The sequence below is a fragment of the Amblyomma maculatum genome, chromosome 10 (genome assembly GCF_055883805.1).
Source record: "Amblyomma maculatum isolate TAMU_Amacu chromosome 10, ASM5588380v1, whole genome shotgun sequence".
NCBI classification, from domain to species: domain Eukaryota; kingdom Metazoa; phylum Arthropoda; class Arachnida; order Ixodida; family Ixodidae; genus Amblyomma; species Amblyomma maculatum.
In genome coordinates this window covers 102,698,070-102,716,705 of record NC_139353.1, presented here as the reverse complement: position 1 = coordinate 102,716,705, position 18,636 = coordinate 102,698,070, and positions in this window count along the sequence as shown.

Genomic DNA, 18,636 nt, shown 5'->3' with positions numbered 1-18,636 from the left:
CCTTAGAAAATACTTTAAAAATCGGCGCGGCGTAAATCCGTAAAAAAAGAGCTTATTGCGTGCTAAAAGGCGATTGTTGCTGCGAGCTGTCCCTGAACGGAACCTAAAGGAAACACGCACTCACTGAAGACAGGAATCGTTTTGATAACTTCCATCCTGGCTGCGTTCCCGGCTTGATTTGGTGATGTTCAGAACAATAAATATAGTATTATGCAATCTAAAGGGAAACATACCTTAGCAAATATGTTAACTTTAAAATTCGGCGCGGCGTAAATCCGTTAAAAAGGGTTTATTGCATTCTAAAAGGCGATTGTTGCTGATAGCTGTCCCTGAACGCAACCTAAAAGAAACATGCACTCACTGAAGACAGGAATCGTTTTGATAACGTTCCATCCTGGCTGCGTTCGGGGCTTGATTTGGTGATGTTCAGAACAATAAATATAGTATTATGCAATCTAAAGGGAAACATACCTTAGGAAATATGTTAACTTTAAAAATCGGCGTGGCGTAAATCCATAAAAGAAAAGTTTATTGCGTGCTAAAAGGCGATTGTTGCTGAAAGCTGTCCCTGAACGCAACCTAAAGGAAACATGCACTCACTGAAGACAGGAATCGTTTTGATAACTTCCATCCTGGCTGCGTTCGCGGCTTGATTTGGTGATGTTCAGAACAATAAATATAGTATTATGCAATCTAAAGGGAAACATACCTTAGAAAATACTTTAAAAATCGGCGCGGCGTAAATCCGTAAAAAAAGAGCTTATTGCGTGCTAAAAGGCGATTGTTGCTGCGAGCTGTCCCTGAACGGAACCTAAAGGAAACACGCACTCACTGAAGACAGGAATCGTTTTGATAACTTCCATCCTGGCTGCGTTCCCGGCTTGATTTGGTGATGTTCAGAACAATAAATATAGTGTAATGCAATCTAAAGGGAAACATACCTTAGAAAATATGTTAACTTTAAAATTCGGCGCGGCGTAAATCCGTTAAAAAGGGTTTATTGCGTTCTAAAAGGCGATTGTTGCTGATAGCTGTCCCTGAACGCAACCTAAAAGAAACATGCACTCACTGAAGACAGGAATCGTTTTGATAACGTTCCATCCTGGCTGCGTTCGCGGCTTGATTTGGTGATGTTCAGAACAATAAATATAGTATTATGCAATCTAAAGGGAAACATACCTTAGGAAATATGTTAACTTTAAAAATCGGCGTGGCGTAAATCCATAAAAGAAAAGTTTATTGCGTGCTAAAAGGCGATTGTTGCTGAAAGCTGTCCCTGAACGCAACCTAAAGGAAACATGCACTCACTGAAGACAGGAATCGTTTTGATAACTTCCATCCTGGCTGCGTTCGCGGATTGATTTGGTGATGTTCAGAACAATAAATATAGTATTATGCAATCTAAAGGGAAACATACCTTAGAAAATACTTTAAAAATCGGCGCGGCGTAAATCCGTAAAAAAAGAGTTTATTGCGTGCTAAAAGGCGATTGTTGCTGAGAGCTGTCCCTGAACGGAACCTAAAGGAAACATGCACTCACTGAAGACAGGAATCGTTTTGATAACGTTTCATCCTGGCTGCTTTCGCGGCTTGATTTGGCGATGTTCAGAACAATAAATATAGTATTATGCAATCTAAACGGAAACATACCTTAGAAAATATTTTAACTTTAAAAATCGGCGTGGCGTAAATCCGTAAAAAAGAGTTTATTGCGTGCTAAAAGGCGATTGTAGCTGAGAGCTGTCCCTGAACGCAACCTAAAGGAAACATGCACTCACTGAAGACAGGAATCGTTTTGATAACTTCCATCCTGGCTGCGTTCGCGGCTTGATTTGGTGATGTTCAGAACAATCAATATAGTATTATGCAATCTAAAGGGAAACATACCTTAGAAAATATGTTAACATTAAAAATCGGCGCGGCGTAAATCCGTAAAAAAGAGTTTATTGCGTGCTAAAAGGCGATTGTTGCTGAGAGCTGTCCTTGAACGCAACCTAAAGGTGACATGCACTCACTGAAGACAGGAATCGTTGTCGTAACGTTCCATCCTGCCTGCGTTCGCGGCTTGATTTGGTGATGTTAAGAACAATATGTATAGTATTATGCAACCTAAAGGGAAGCATACCTTAGAAAATATGTTAACTTTAAAAATCGGCGTGGCGTAAATCCGTAAAACAGAGTTTATTGCGTGCTAAAAGGCGATTGTTGCTGAGAGCTGTCCCAGAACGCAACCTAAAGGAAACATGCACTCACTGAAGACAGGAATCGTTTTGATAACGTTCCATCCTGGCTGCGTTTGTGGCTTGATTTGGGGATGTTCAGAACAATAAATATAGTATTATGCAATCTAAAGGGAAACATACCTTAGGAAATACTTTAAAAATCGGCGCGGCGTAAATCCGTTAAAAAGGGTTTATTGCGTTCTAAAAGGCGATTGTTGCTGATAGCTGTCCCTGAACGCAACCTAAAAGAAACATGCACTCACTGAAGACAGGAATCGTTTTGATAACGTTCCATCCTGGCTGCGTTCGCGGCTTGATTTGGTGATGTTCAGAACAATAAATATAGTATTATGCAATCTTAAGGGAAACATACCTTAGGAAATATGTTAACTTTAAAAATCGGCGTGGCGTAAATCCATAAAAAAAAGTTTATTGCGTGCTAAAAGGCGATTGTTGCTGAGAGCTGTCCCTGAACGCAACCTAAAGGAAACATGCACTCACTGAAGACAGGAATCGTTTTGATAACTTCTATCCTGGCTGCGTTCGCGGCTTGATTTGGTGATGTTCAGAACAATCAATATAGTATTATGCAATCTAATGGGAAACATACCTTAGAAAATATGTTAACATTAAAAATCGGCGCGGCGGAAATCCGTAAAAAAGAGTTTATTGCGTGCTAAAAGGCGATTGTTGCTGAGAGCTGTCCTTGAACGCAACCTAAAGGTAACATGCACTCACTGAAGACAGGAATCGTTGTCATAACGTTCCATCCTGCCTGCGTTCGCGGCTTGATTTGGTGATGTTCAGAACAATAAATATAGTATTATGCAATCTAAAGGGAAACATACCTTAGAAAATATGTTAACATTAAAAATCGGCGTGGCGTAAATCCGTAAAACAGAGTTTATTGCGTGCTAAAAGGCGATTGTTGCTGAGAGCTGTCCCAGAACGCAACCTAAAGGAAACATGCACTCACTGAAGACAGGAATCGTTTTGATAACGTTCCATCCTGGCTGCGTTTGTGGCTTGATTTGGGGATGTTCAGAACAATAAATATAGTATTATGCAATCTAAAGGGAAACATACCTTAGGAAATATGTTAACTTTAAAAATCGGCGTGGCTTAAATCCGTAAAAAAAAAGTTTATTGCGTGCTAAAAGACGATTGTTGCTGAGAGCTGTCCCTGAACGCAACCTAAAGGAAACATGCACTCACTGAAGACGAATCGTATTAATAACGTTCCATCCTGGCTGTGTTCGCGGCTTGATTTGGTGATGTTCAGAACAATAAATATAGTATTATGCAATCTAAAGGGAACCATACCTTAGAAAATACTTTAAAAATCGGCGCGGCGTAAATCCGTAAAAAAAGAGCTTATTGCGTGCTCAAAGGCGATTGTTGCTGAGAGCTGTCCCTGAACGGAACCTAAAGGAAACATGCACTCACTGAAGACGGGAATCGTTTTGATAACTTCCATCCTGGCTGCGTTCGCGGCTTGATTTGGTGATGTTCAGAACAATAAATATAGTATTATGCAATCTAAAGTGAAACATACATTAGAAAATACTTTAAAAATCGGCGCGGCGTAAATCCGTAAAAAAAGAGTTTATTGCGTGCTAAAAGGCGATTGTTGCTGAGAGCTGTCCCTGAACGGAACCTAAAGGAAACATGCACTCACTGAAGACAGGAATTGTTTTGATAACGTTTCATCCTGGCTGCGTTCGCGGCTTGATTTGGCGATGTTCAGAAATATAAATATAGTATTATGCAATCTAAAGGGAAACATACCTTAGAAAATATGTTAACTTTAAAAATCGGCGCGGCGTAAATCCGTAAAAAAGAGTTTATTGCGTGCTAAAAGGCAATTGTTGCTGAGAGCTGTCCCTGAACGCAACCTAAAGGAAACATGCACTCACTGAAGAGAGGAATCCTTTTGATAACTTCCATCCTGGCTGCGTTCGCGGCTTGATTTGGTGATGTTCAGAACAATAAATATAGTATTATGCAATCTAAAGGGAAACATACCTTAGAAAATACTTTAAAAATCGGCGCGGCGTCAGTCCGTAAAAAAAGAGTTTATTGCGTGCTAAAAGGCGATTGTTGCTGCGAGCTGTCCCTGAACGGAACCTAAAGGAAACACGCACTCACTGAAGACAGGAATCGTTTTGATAACTTCCATCCTGGCTGCGTTCCCGGCTTGATTTGGTGATGTTCAGAACAATAAATATAGTATTATGCAATCTAAAGGGAAACATACCTTAGAAAATATGTTAACTTTAAAATTCGGCGCGGCGTAAATCCGTTAAGAAGGGTTTATTGCGTTCTAAAAGGCGATTGTTGATGATAGCTGTCCCTGAACGCAACCTAAAAGAAACATGCACTCACTGAAGACAGGAATCGTTTTGATAACGTTCCATCCTGGCTGCGTTCGCGGCTTGATTTGGTGATGTTCAGAACAATAAATATAGTATTATGCAATCTAAAGGGAAACATACCTTAGGAAATATGTTAACTTTAAAAATCGGCGTGGCGTAAATCCATAAAAGAAAAGTTTATTGCGTGCTAAAAGGCGATTGTTGCTGAAAGCTGTCCCTGAACGCAACCTAAAGGAAACATGCACTCACTGAAGACAGGAATCGTTTTGATAACTTCCATCCTGGCTGCGTTCGCGGCTTGATTTGGTGATGTTCAGAACAATAAATATAGTACTATGCAATCTAAAGGGAAACATACCTTAGAAAATACTTTAAAAATCGGCGCGGCGTAAATCCGTTAAAAAGGGTTTATTGCGTTCTAAAAGGCGATTGTTGCTGATAGCTGTCCCTGAACGCAACCTAAAAGAAACATGCACTCACTGAAGACAGGAATCGTTTTGATAACGTTCCATCCTGGCTGCGTTCGCGGCTTGATTTGGTGATGTTCAGAACAATAAATATAGTATTATGCAATCTAAAGGGAAACATACCTTAGGAAATATGTTAACTTTAAAAATCGGCGTGGCGTAAATTCATAAAAGAAAAGTTTATTGCATGCTAAAAGGCGATTGTTGCTGAAAGCTGTCCCTGAACGCAACCTAAAGGAAAGATGCACTCACTGAAGACAGGAATCGTTTTGATAACTTCCATCCTGGCTGCGTTCGCGGCTTGATTTGGTGATGTTCAGAACAATAAATATAGTACTATGCAATCTAAAGGGAAACATACCTTAGAAAATACTTTAAAAATCGGCGCGGCGTAAATCCGTAAAAAAAGAGTTTATTGCGTGCTAAAAGGCGATTGTTGCTGAGAGCTGTCCCTGAACGGAACCTAAAGGAAACATGCACTCACTGAAGACAGGAATCGTTTTGATAACTTCCATCCTGGCTGCGTTCGCGGCTTGATTTGGTGATGTTCAGAATAATCAATATAGTATTATGGAATCTAAAGGGAAACATACCTTAGAAAATATGTTAACATTAAAAATCGGCGCGGCGTAAATCCGTAAAAAAGAGTTTATTGCGTGCTAAAAGGCGATTGTTGCTGAGAGCTGTCCTTGAACGCAACCTAAAGGTGACATGCACTCACTGAAGACAGGAATCGTTGTCATAACGTTCCATCCTGCCTGCGTTCGCGGCTTGATTTGGTGATGTTAAGAACAATATGTATAGTATTATGCAACCTAATGGGAAGCATACCTTAGAAAATATGTTAACTTTAAAAATCGGCGCGGTGTAATCCGTAAAAAAGAGTTTATTGCATGCTAAAAGGCGATTGTTGGTGAGAGCTGCCCCTGAACGGAACCTAAAGAAACATGCACTCAGTGAAGACAGGAATCATTTTGATAACGTTCCATCCTGGCTGCGTTCGCGGCTTGATTTGGTGATGTTCAGAACAATAAATATAGTATTATGCAATCTAAAGGCAAACATACCTTAGAAAATATGTTAACTTTAAAAATCGCCGCGGCGTAAATCCGTAAAAAAGAGTTTATTGCGTGCTAAAAGGCGATTGTTGCTGAGAGCTGTCCTTGAACGCAACCTAAAGGAAACATGCACTCACTGAAGACAGGAATCGTTTTGATAACTTCCATCCTGGCTGCGTTCGCGGCTTGATTTGGTGATGTTCAGAACAATAAATATAGTATTAGGCAATCTAAAGGGAAACATACCTTAGAAAATACTTTAAAAATCGGCGCGGCGTAAATCCGTTAAAAAGGGTTTATTGCGTTCTAAAAGGCGATTGTTGCTGATAGCTGTCCCTGCACGCAACCTAAAAGAAACATGCACTCACTGAAGACAGGAATCGTTTTGATAACGTTCCATCCTGGCTGCGTTCGCGGCTTGATTTGGTGATGTTCAGAACAATAAATATGGTATTATGCAATCTAAAGGGAAACATACCTTAGGAAATATGTTAACTTGAAAAATCGGCGTGGCGTAAATCCATAAAAAAAAAGTTTATTGCGTGCTAAAAGGCGATTGTTGCTGAGAGCTGTCCCTGAACGGAACCTAAAGGAAACATGCACTCACTGAAGACAGGAATCGTTTTGATAACGTTTCATCCTGGCTGCGTTCGCGGCTTGATTTGGCGATGTTCAGAACAATAAACAGTATTATGCAATCTAAATGGAAACATACCTTAGAAAATATTTTAACTTTAAAAATCGGCGTGGCGTAAATCCGTAAAAAAAGAGTTTATTGCGTGCTAAAAGGCGATTGTTGCTGAGAGCTGTCCCTGAACGCAAGCTAAAGGAAACATGCACTCACTGAAGACAGGAATCGTTTTGATAACTTCTATCCTGGCTGCGTTCGCGGCTTGATTTGGTGATGTTCAGAACAATCAATATAGTATTATGCAATCTAATGGGAAACATACCTTAGAAAATATGTTAACATTAAAAATCGGCGCGGCGGAAATCCGTAAAAAGGAGTTTATTGCGTGCTAAAAGGCGATTGTTGCTGAGAGCTGTCCTTGAATGCAACCTAAAGGTAACATGAACTCACTGAAGACAGGAATCGTTGTCATAACGTTCCATCCTGCCTGCGTTCGCGGCTTGATTTGGTGATGTTCAGAACAATAAATATAGTATTATGCAATCTAAAGGGAAACATACCTTAGAAAATATGTTAACATTAAAAATCGGCGTGGCGTAAATCCGTAAAACAGAGTTTATTGCGTGCTAAAAGGCGATTGTTGCTGAGAGCTGTCCCAGAACGCAACCTAAAGGAAACATGCACTCACTGAAGACAGGAATCGTTTTGATAACGTTCCATCCTGGCTGCGTTTGTGGCTTGATTTGGTGATGTTCAGAACAATAAATATAGTATTATGCAATCTAAAGGGAAACATACCTTAGGAAATATGTTAACTTTAAAAATCGGCGTGGCTTAAATCCGTAAAAAAAAAAAAAAGTTTATTGCGTGCTAAAAGACGATTGTTGCTGAGAGCTGTCCCTGAACGCAACCTAAAGGAAACATGCACTCACTGAAGACGAATCGTATTAATAACGTTCCATCCTGGCTGTGTTCGCGGCTTGATTTGGTGATGTTCAGAACAATAAATATAGTATTATGCAATCTAAAGGGAAACATACCTTAGAAAATACTTTAAAAATCGGCGCGGCGTAAATCCGTAAAAAAAGAGCTTATTGCGTGCTAAAAGGCGATTTTTGCTGAGAGCTGTCCCTGAACGGAACCTAAAGGAAACATGCACTCACTGAAGACAGGAATCGTTTTGATAACTTCCATCCTGGCTGCGTTCGCGGCTTGATTTGGTGATGTTCAGAACAATAAATATAGTATTATGCAATCTAAAGTGAAACATACCTTAGAAAATACTTTAAAAATCGGCGCGGCGTAAATCCGTAAAAAAAGAGTTTATTGCGGGCTAAAAGGCGATTGTTGCTGAGAGCTGTCCCTGAACGGAACCTAAAGGAAACATGCACTCACTGAAGACAGGAATTGTTTTGATAACGTTTCATCCTGGCTGCGTTCGCGGCTTGATTTGGCGATGTTCAGAAATATAAATATATTATTATGCAATCTAAAGGGAAACATACCTTAGAAAATATGTTAACTTTAAAAATCGGCGCGGCGTAAATCCGTAAAAAAGAGTTTATTGCGTGCTAAAAGGCAATTGTTGCTGAGAGCTGTCCCTGAACGCAACCTAAAGGAAACATGCACTCACTGAAGACAGGAATCGTTTTGATAACTTCCATCCTGGCTGCGTTCGCGGCTTGATTTGGTGATGTTCAGAACAATAAATATAGTATTATGCAATCTAAAGGGAAACATACCTTAGAAAATACTTTAAAAATCGGCGCGGCGTCAGTCCGTAAAAAAAGAGTTTATTGCGTGCTAAAAGGCGATTGTTGCTGAGAGCTGTCCCTGAACGGAACCTAAAGGAAACATGCACTCACTGAAGACAGGAATCGTTTTGATAACGTTTCATCCTGGCTGCGTTCGCGGCTTGATTTGGCGATGTTCAGAACAATAAATATAGTATTATGCAATCTAAACGGAAACATACCTTAGAAAATATTTTAACTTTAAAAATCGGCGTCGCGTAAATCCGTAAAAAAGAGTTTATTGCGTGCTAAAAGGCGATTGTTGCTGAGAGCTGTCCCTGAACGCAACCTAAAGGAAACATGCACTCACTGAAGACAGGAATCGTTTTGATAACTTCCATCCTGGCTGCGTTCGCGGCTTGATTTGGTGATGTTCAGAACAATCAATATAGTATTATGCAATCTAAAGGGAAACATACCTTAGAAAATATGTTAACATTAAAAATCGGCGCGGCGTAAATCCGTAAAAAAAGAGTTTATTGCGTGCTAAAAGGCGATTGTTGCTGAGAGCTGTCCTTGAACGCAACCTAAAGGTGACATGCACTCACTGAAGACAGGAATCGTTGTCATAACGTTCCATCCTGCCTGCGTTCGCGGCTTGATTTGGTGATGTTAAGAACAATATGTATAGTATTATGCAACCTAAAGGGAAGCATACCTTAGAAAATATGTTAACTTTAAAAATCGGCGCGGTGTAATCCGTAAAAAAGAGTTTATTGCATGCTAAAAGGCGATTGTTGCTGAGAGCTGCCCCTGAACGGAACCTAAAGGAAACATGCACTCACTGAAGACAGGAATCGTTTTGATAACTTCCATCCTGGCTGCGTTCGCGGCTTGATTTGGTGATGTTCAGAATAATCAATATAGTATTATGGAATCTAAAGGGAAACATACCTTAGAAAATATGTTAACATTAAAAATCGGCGCGGCGTAAATCCGTAAAAAAGAGTTTATTGCGTGCTAAAAGGCGATTGTTGCTGAAAGCTGTCCCTGAACGCAACCTAAAGGAAACATGCACTCACTGAAGACAGGAATCGTTTTGATAACTTCCATCCTGGCTGCGTTCGCGGCTTGATTTGGTGATGTTCAGAACAATAAATATAGTATTATGCAATCTAAAGGGAAACATACCTTAGAAAATACTTTAAAAATCGGCGCGGCGTAAATCCGTAAAAAAAGAGTTTATTGCGTGCTAAAAGGCGATTGTTGCTGAGAGCTGTCCCTGAACGGAACCTAAAGGAAACATGCACTCACTGAAGACAGGAATCGTTTTGATAACGTTTCATCCTGGCTGCGTTCGCGGCTTGATTTGGCGATGTTCAGAACAATAAATATAGTATTATGCAATCTAAACGGAAACATACCTTAGAAAATATTTTAACTTTAAAAATCGGCGTCGCGTAAATCCGTAAAAAAGAGTTTATTGCGTGCTAAAAGGCGATTGTTGCTGAGAGCTGTCCCTGAACGCAACCTAAAGGAAACATGCACTCACTGAAGACAGGAATCGTTTTGATAACTTCCATCCTGGCTGCGTTCGCGGCTTGATTTGGTGATGTTCAGAACAATCAATATAGTATTATGCAATCTAAAGGGAAACATACCTTAGAAAATATGTTAACATTAAAAATCGGCGCGGCGTAAATCCGTAAAAAAAGAGTTTATTGCGTGCTAAAAGGCGATTGTTGCTGAGAGCTGTCCTTGAACGCAACCTAAAGGTGACATGCACTCACTGAAGACAGGAATCGTTGTCATAACGTTCCATCCTGCCTGCGTTCGCGGCTTGATTTGGTGATGTTAAGAACAATATGTATAGTATTATGCAACCTAAAGGGAAGCATACCTTAGAAAATATGTTAACTTTAAAAATCGGCGCGGTGTAATCCGTAAAAAAGAGTTTATTGCATGCTAAAAGGCGATTGTTGCTGAGAGCTGCCCCTGAACGGAACCTAAAGGAAACATGCACTCAGTGAAGACAGGAATCATTTTGATAACGTTCCATCCTGGCTGCGTTCGCGGCTTGATTTGGTGATGTTCAGAACAATAAATATAGTATTATGCAATCTAAAGGGAAACATACCTTAGAAAATATGTTAACTTTAAAAATCGCCGCGGCGTAAATCCGTAAAAAAGAGTTTATTGCGTGCTAAAAGGCGATTGTTGCTGAGAGCTGTCCTTGAACGCAACCTAAAGGAAACATGCACTCACTGAAGACAGGAATCGTTTTGATAACTTCCATCCTGGCTGCGTTCGCGGCTTGATTTGGTGATGTTCAGAACAATAAATATAGTATTATGCAATCTAAAGGGAAACATACCTTAGAAAATACTTTAAAAATCGGCGCGGCGTAAATCCGTTAAAAAGGGTTTATTGCGTTCTAAAAGGCGATTGTTGCTGATAGCTGTCCCTGAACGCAACCTAAAAGAAACATGCACTCACTGAAGACAGGAATCGTTTGGTAACGTTCCATCCTGGCTGCTTTCGCGGCTTGATTTGGTGATGTTCAGAACAATAAATATAGTATTATGCAATCTAAAGGGAAACATACCTTAGGAAATATGTTAACTTTAAAAATCGGCGTGGCGTAAATCCATAAAAAAAAAAGTTTATTCCGTGCTAAAAGGCGATTGTTGCTGAGAGCTGTCCCTGAACGCAACCTAAAGGAAACATGCACTCACTGAAGACAGGAATCGTTTTGATAACTTCTATCCTGGCTGCGTTCGCGGCTTGATTTGGTGATGTTCAGAACAATCAATATAGTATTATGCAATCTAATGGGAAACATACCTTAGAAAATATGTTACTATTAAAAATCGGCGCGGCGGAAATCCGTAAAAAAGAGTTTATTGCGTGCTAAAAGGCGATTGTTGCTGAGAGCTGTCCTTGAACGCAACCTAAAGGTAACATGCACTCACTGAAGACAGGAATCGTTGTCATAACGTTCCATCCTGCCTGCGTTCGCGGCTTGATTTGGTGATGTTGAGAACAATAAATATAGTATTATGCAATCTAAAGGGAAACATACCTTAGAAAATATGTTAACATTAAAAATCGGCGTGGCGTAAATCCGTAAAACAGAGTTTATTGCGTGCTAAAAGGCGATTGTTGCTGAGAGCTGTCCCAGAACGCAACCTAAAGGAAACATGCACTCACTGAAGACAGGAATCGTTTTGATAACGTTCCATCCTGGCTGCGTTTGTGGCTTGATTTGGTGATGTTCAGAACAATAAATATAGTATTATGCAATCTAAAGGGAAACATACCTTAGGAAATATGTTAACTTTAAAAATCGGCGTGGCTTAAATCCGTAAAAAAAAAAAGTTTATTGCGTGCTAAAAGACGATTGTTGCTGAGAGCTGTCCCTGAACGCAACCTAAAGGAAACATGCACTCACTGAAGACGAATCGTATTAATAACGTTCCATCCTGGCTGTGTTCGCGGCTTGATTTGGTGATGTTCAGAACAATAAATATAGTATTATGCAATCTAAAGGGAAACATACCTTAGAAAATACTTTAAAAATCGGCGCGGCGTAAATCCGTAAAAAAATAGCTTATTGCGTGCTAAAAGGCGATTGTTGCTGAGAGCTGTCCCTGAACGGAACCTAAAGGAAACATGCACTCACTGAAGAAAGGAATTGTTTTCATAACGTTTCATCCTGGCTGCGTTCGCGGCTTGATTTGGCGATGTTCAGAAATATAAATATAGTATTATGCAATCTAAAGGGAAACATACCTTAGAAAATATGTTAACTTTAAAAATCGGCGCGGCGTAAATCCGTAAAAAAGAGTTTATTGCGTGCTAAAAGGCAATTGTTGCTGAGAGCTGTCCCTGAACGCAACCTAAAGGAAACATGCACTCACTGAAGACAGGAATCGTTTTGATAACTTCCATCCTGGCTGCGTTCGCGGCTTGATTTGGTGATGTTCAGAACAATAAATATAGTATTATGCAATATAAAGGGAAACATACCTTAGAAAATACTTTAAAAATCGGCGCGGCGTCAGTCCGTAAAAAAAGAGTTTATTGCGTGCTAAAAGGCGATTGTTGCTGAGAACTGTCCCTGAACGGAACCTAAAGGAAACATGCACTCACTGAAGACAGGAATCGTTTTGATAACGTTTCATCCTGGCTGTGTTCGCGGCTTGATTTGGCGATGTTTAGAACAATAAATATATTATTATACAATCTAAACAGAAACATACCTTAGAAAATATTTCAACTTTAAAAATCGGCGTGGCGTAAATCCGTAAAAAAGAGTTTATTGCGTGCTAAAAGGCGATTGTTGCTGAGAGCTGTCCCTGAACGCAACCTAAAGGAAACATGCACTCACTGAAGACAGGAATCGTTTTGATAACTTCTATCCTGGCTGCGTTCGCGGCTTGATTTGGTGATGTTCAGAACAATCAATATAGTATTATGCAATCTAATGGGAAACATACCTTAGAAAATATGTTAACATTAAAAATCGGCGCGGCGGAAATCCGTAAAAAAGAGTTTATTGCGTGCTAAAAGGCGATTGTTGCTGAGAGCTGTCCTTGAACGCAACCTAAAGGTAACATGCACTCACTGAAGACAGGAATCGTTGTCATAACGTTCCATCCTGCCTGCGTTCGCGGCTTGATTTGGTGATGTTCAGAACAATAAATATAGTATTATGCAATCTAAAGGGAAACATACCTTAGAAAATAAGTTAACATTAAAAATCGGCGTGGCGTAAATCCGTAAAAAAGAGTATATTGCGTGCTAAAAGGCGATTGTTGCTGAGAGCTGTCCCAGAACGCAACCTAAAGGAAACATGCACTCACTGAAGACAGGAATCGTTTTGATAACGTTCCATCCTGGCTGCGTTTGTGGCTTGATTTGGTGATGTTCAGAACAATAAATATAGTATTATGCAATCTAAAGGGAAACATACCTTAGGAAATATGTTAACTTTAAAAATCGGCGTGGCTTAAATCCGTAAAAAAAAAAGTTTATTGCGTGCTAAAAGACGATTGTTGCTGAGAGCTGTCCCTGAACGCAACCTAAAGGAAACATGCACTCACTGAAGACGAATCGTATTAATAACGTTCCATCCTGGCTGTGTTCGCGGCTTGATTTGGTGATGTTCAGAACAATAAATATAGTATTATGCAATCTAAAGGGAAACATACCTTAGAAAATACTTTAAAAATCGGCGCGGCGTAAATCCGTAAAAAAAGAGCTTATTGCGTGCTAAAAGGCGATTGTTGCTGAGAGCTGTCCCTGAACGGAACCTAAAGGAAACATGCACTCACTGAAGACAGGAATCGTTTTGATAACTTCCATCCTGGCTGCGTTCGCGGCTTGATTTGGTGATGTTCAGAACAATAAATATAGTATTATGCAATCTAAAGTGAAACATACCTTAGAAAATACTTTAAAAATCGGCGCGGCGTAAATCCGTAAAAAAAGAGTTTATTGCGTGCTAAAAGGCGATTGTTGCTGAGAGCTGTCCCTGAACGGAACCTAAAGGAAACATGCACTCACTGAAGACAGGAATTGTTTTGATAACGTTTCATCCTGGCTGCGTTCGCGGCATGATTTGGCGATGTTCAGAAATATAAATATAGTATTATGCAATCTAAAGGGAAACATACCTTAGAAAATATGTTAACTTTAAAAATCGGCGCGGCGTAAATCCGTAAAAAAGAGTTTATTGCGTGCTAAAAGGCAATTGTTGCTGAGAGCTGTCCCTGAACGCAACCTAAAGGAAACATGCACTCACTGAAGACAGGAATCATTTTGATAACTTCCATCCTGGCTGCGTTCGCGGCTTGATTTGGTGATGTTCAGAACAATAAATATAGTATTATGCAATCTAAAGGGAAACATACCTTAGAAAATACTTTAAATATCGGCGCGGCGTCAGTCCGTAAAAAAAGAGTTTATTGCGTGCTAAAAGGCGATTGTTGCTGAGAACTGTCCCTGAACGGAACCTAAAGGAAACATGCACTCACTGAAGACAGGAATCGTTTTGATAACGTTTCATCCTGGCTGTGTTCGCGGCTTGATTTGGCGATGTTTAGAACAATAAATATATTATTATACAATCTAAACAGAAACATACCTTAGAAAATATTTCAACTTTAAAAATCGGCGTGGCGTAAATCCGTAAAAAAGAGTTTTTTGCGTGCTAAAAGGCGATTGTTGCTGAGAGCTGTCCCTGAACGCAACCTAAAGGAAACATGCACTCACTGAAGACAGGAATCGTTTTGATAACTTGCATCCTGGCTGCGTTCGCGGCTTGATTTGGTGATGTTCAGAACAATAAATATAGTATTAAGCAATCTAAAGTGAAACATACCTTACAAAATACTTTAAAAATCGGCGCGGCGTAAATCCGTAAAAAAAGAGTTTATTGCGTGCTAAAAGGCGATTGTTGCTGAGAACTGTCCCTGAACGGAACCTAAAGGAAACATGCACTCACTGAAGACAGGAATCGTTTTGATAACGTTTCATCCTGGCTGTGTTCGCGGCTTGATTTGGCGATGTTCAGAACAATAAATATAGTATTATGCAATCTAAAGGGAAACATACCTTAGAAAATATGTTAACATTAAAAATCGGCGTGGCGTAAATCCGTAAAACAGAGTTTATTGCGTGCTAAAAGGCGATTGTTGCTGAGAGCTGTCCGAAAACGCAACCTAAAGGAAACATGCACTCACTGAAGACAGGAATCGTTTTGATAACGTTCCATCCTGGCTGCGTTTGTGGCTTGATTTGGTGATGTTCAGAACAATAAATATAGTATTATGCAATCTAAAGGGAAACATACCTTAGGAAATATGTTAACTTTAAAAATCGGCGTGGCTTAAATCCGTAAAAAAAAAAAAGTTTATTGCGTGCTAAAAGACGATTGTTGCTGAGAGCTGTCCCTGAACGCAACCTAAAGGAAACATGCACTCACTGAAGACGAATCGTATTAATAACGTTCCATCCTGGCTGTGTTCGCGGCTTGATTTGGTGATGTTCAGAACAATAAATATAGTATTATGCAATCTAAAGGGAAACATACCTTAGAAAATACTTTAAAAATCGGCGCGGCGTAAATCCGTAAAAAAATAGCTTATTGCGTGCTAAAAGGCGATTGTTGCTGAGAGCTGTCCCTGAACGGAACCTAAAGGAAACATGCACTCACTGAAGACAGGAATCGTTTTGATAACTTCCATCCTGGCTGCGTTCGCGGCTTGATTTGGTGATGTTCAGAACAATAAATATAGTATTATGCAATCTAAAGTGAAACATACCTTAGAAAATACTTTAAAAATCGGCGCGGCGTAAATCCGTAAAAAAAGAGTTTATTGCGTGCTAAAAGGCAATTGTTGCTGAGAGCTCTCCCTGAACGGAACCTAAAGGAAACATGCACTCACTGAAGACAGGAATTGTTTTGATAACGTTTCATCCTGGCTGCGTTCGCGGCTTGATTTGGCGATGTTCAGAAATATAAATATAGTATTATGCAATCTAAAGGGAAACATACCTTAGAAAATATGTTAACTTTAAAAATCGGCGCGGCGTAAATCCGTAAAAAAAGAGTTTATTGCGTGCTAAAAGGCAATTGTTGCTGAGAGCTGTCCCTGAACGCAACCTAAAGGAAACATGCACTCACTGAAGACAGGAATCATTTTGATAACTTCCATCCTGGCTGCGTTCGCGGCTTGATTTGGTGATGTTCAGAACAATAAATATAGTATTATGCAATCTAAAGGGAAACATACCTTAGAAAATACTTTAAAAATCGGCGCGGCGTCAGTCCGTAAAAAAAGAGTTTATTGCGTGCTAAAAGGCGATTGTTGCTGAGAACTGTCCCTGAACGGAACCTAAAGGAAACATGCACTCACTGAAGACAGGAATCGTTTTGATAACGTTTCATCCTGGCTGTGTTCGCGGCTTGATTTGGCGATGTTTAGAACAATAAATATATTATTATACAATCTAAACAGAAACATACCTTAGAAAGTATTTCAACTTTAAAAATCGGCGTGGCGTAAATCCGTAAAAAAGAGTTTATTGCGTGCTAAAAGGCGATTGTTGCTGAGAGCTGTCCCTGAACGCAACCTAAAGGAAACATGCACTCACTGAAGACAGGAATCGTTTTGATAACTTGCATCCTGGCTGCGTTCGCGGCTTGATTTGGTGATGTTCAGAACAATAAATATAGTATTAAGCAATCTAAAGTGAAACATACCTTACAAAATACTTTAAAAATCGGCGCGGCGTAAATCCGTAAAAAAAGAGTTTATTGCGTGCTAAAAGGCGATTGTTGCTGAGAACTGTCCCTGAACGGAACCTAAAGGAAACATGCACTCACTGAAGACAGGAATCGTTTTGATAACGTTTCATCCTGGCTGTGTTCGCGGCTTGATTTGGCGATGTTCAGAACAATAAATATAGTATTATGCAATCTAAAGGGAAACATACCTTAGAAAATATGTTAACAATAAAAATCGGCGTGGCGTAAATCCGTAAAACAGAGTTTATTGCGTGCTAAAAGGCGATTGTTGCTGAGAGCTGTCCCAGAACGCAACCTAAAGGAAACATGCACTCACTGAAGACAGGAATCGTTTTGATAACGTTCCATCCTGGCTGCGTTTGTGGCTTGATTTGGTGATGTTCAGAACAATAAATATAGTATTATGCCTTCTAAAGGGAAACATACCTTAGGAAATATGTTAACTTTAAAAATCGGCGTGGCTTAAATCCGTAAAAAAAAAAAAGTTTATTGCGTGCTAAAAGACGATTGTTGCTGAGAGCTGTCCCTGAACGCAACCTAAAGGAAACATGCACTCACTGAAGACGAATCGTATTAATAACGTTCCATCCTGGCTGTGTTCGCGGCTTGATTTGGTGATGTTCAGAACAATAAATATAGTATTATGCAATCTAAAGGGAAACATACCTTAGAAAATACTTTAAAAATCGGCGCGGCGTAAATCCGTAAAAAAAGAGCTTATTGCGTGCTAAAAGGCGATTGTTGCTGAGAGCTGTCCCTGAACGGAACCTAAAGGAAACATGCACTCACTGAAGACAGGAATCGTTTTGATAACTTCCATCCTGGCTGCGTTCGCGGCTTGATTTGGTGATGTTCAGAACAATAAATATAGTATTATGCAATCTAAAGTGAAACATACCTTAGAAAATACTTTAAAAATCGGCGCGGCGTAAATCCGTAAAAAAAGAGTTTATTGCGTGCTAAAAGGCGATTGTTGCTGAGAGCTGTCCCTGAACGGAACCTAAAGGAAACATGCACTCACTGAAGACAGGAATTGTTTTGATAACGTTTCATCCTGGCTGCGTTCGCGGCTTGATTTGGCGATGTTCAGAAATATAAATATAGTATTATGCAATCTAAACTGAAACATAACCTTAGAAAATATGTTAACTTTAAAAATCGGCGCGGCGTAAATCCGTAAAAAAGAGTTTATTGCGTGCTAAAAGGCAATTGTTGCTGAGAGCTGTCCCTGAACTCAACCTAAAGGAAACATGCACTCACTGAAGACAGGAATCATTTTGATAACTTCCATCCTGGCTGCGTTCGCGGCTTGATTTGGTGATGTTCAGAACAATAAATATAGTATTATGCAATCTAAAGGGAAACATACCTTAGAAAATACTTTAAAAATCGGCGCGGCGTCAGTCCGTAAAAAAAGAGTTTATTGCGTGCTAAAAGGCGATTGTTGCTGAGAACTGTCCCTGAACGAAACCTAAAGGAAACATGCACTCACTGAAGACAGGAATCGTTTTGATAACGTTTCATCCTGGCTGTGTTCGCGGCTTGATTTGGCGATGTTTAGAACAATAAATATATTATTATACAATCTAAACAGAAACATACCTCAGAAAATATTCCAACTTTAAAAATCGGCGTGGCGTAAATCCGTAAAAAAGAGTTTATTGCGTGCTAAAAGGCGATTGTTGCTGAGAGCTGTCCCTGAACGCAACCTAAAGGAAACATGCACTCACTGAAGACAGGAATCGTTTTGATAACTTGCATCCTGGCTGCGTTCGCGGCTTGATTTGGTGATGTTCAGAACAATAAATATAGTATTAAGCAATCTAAAGTGAAACA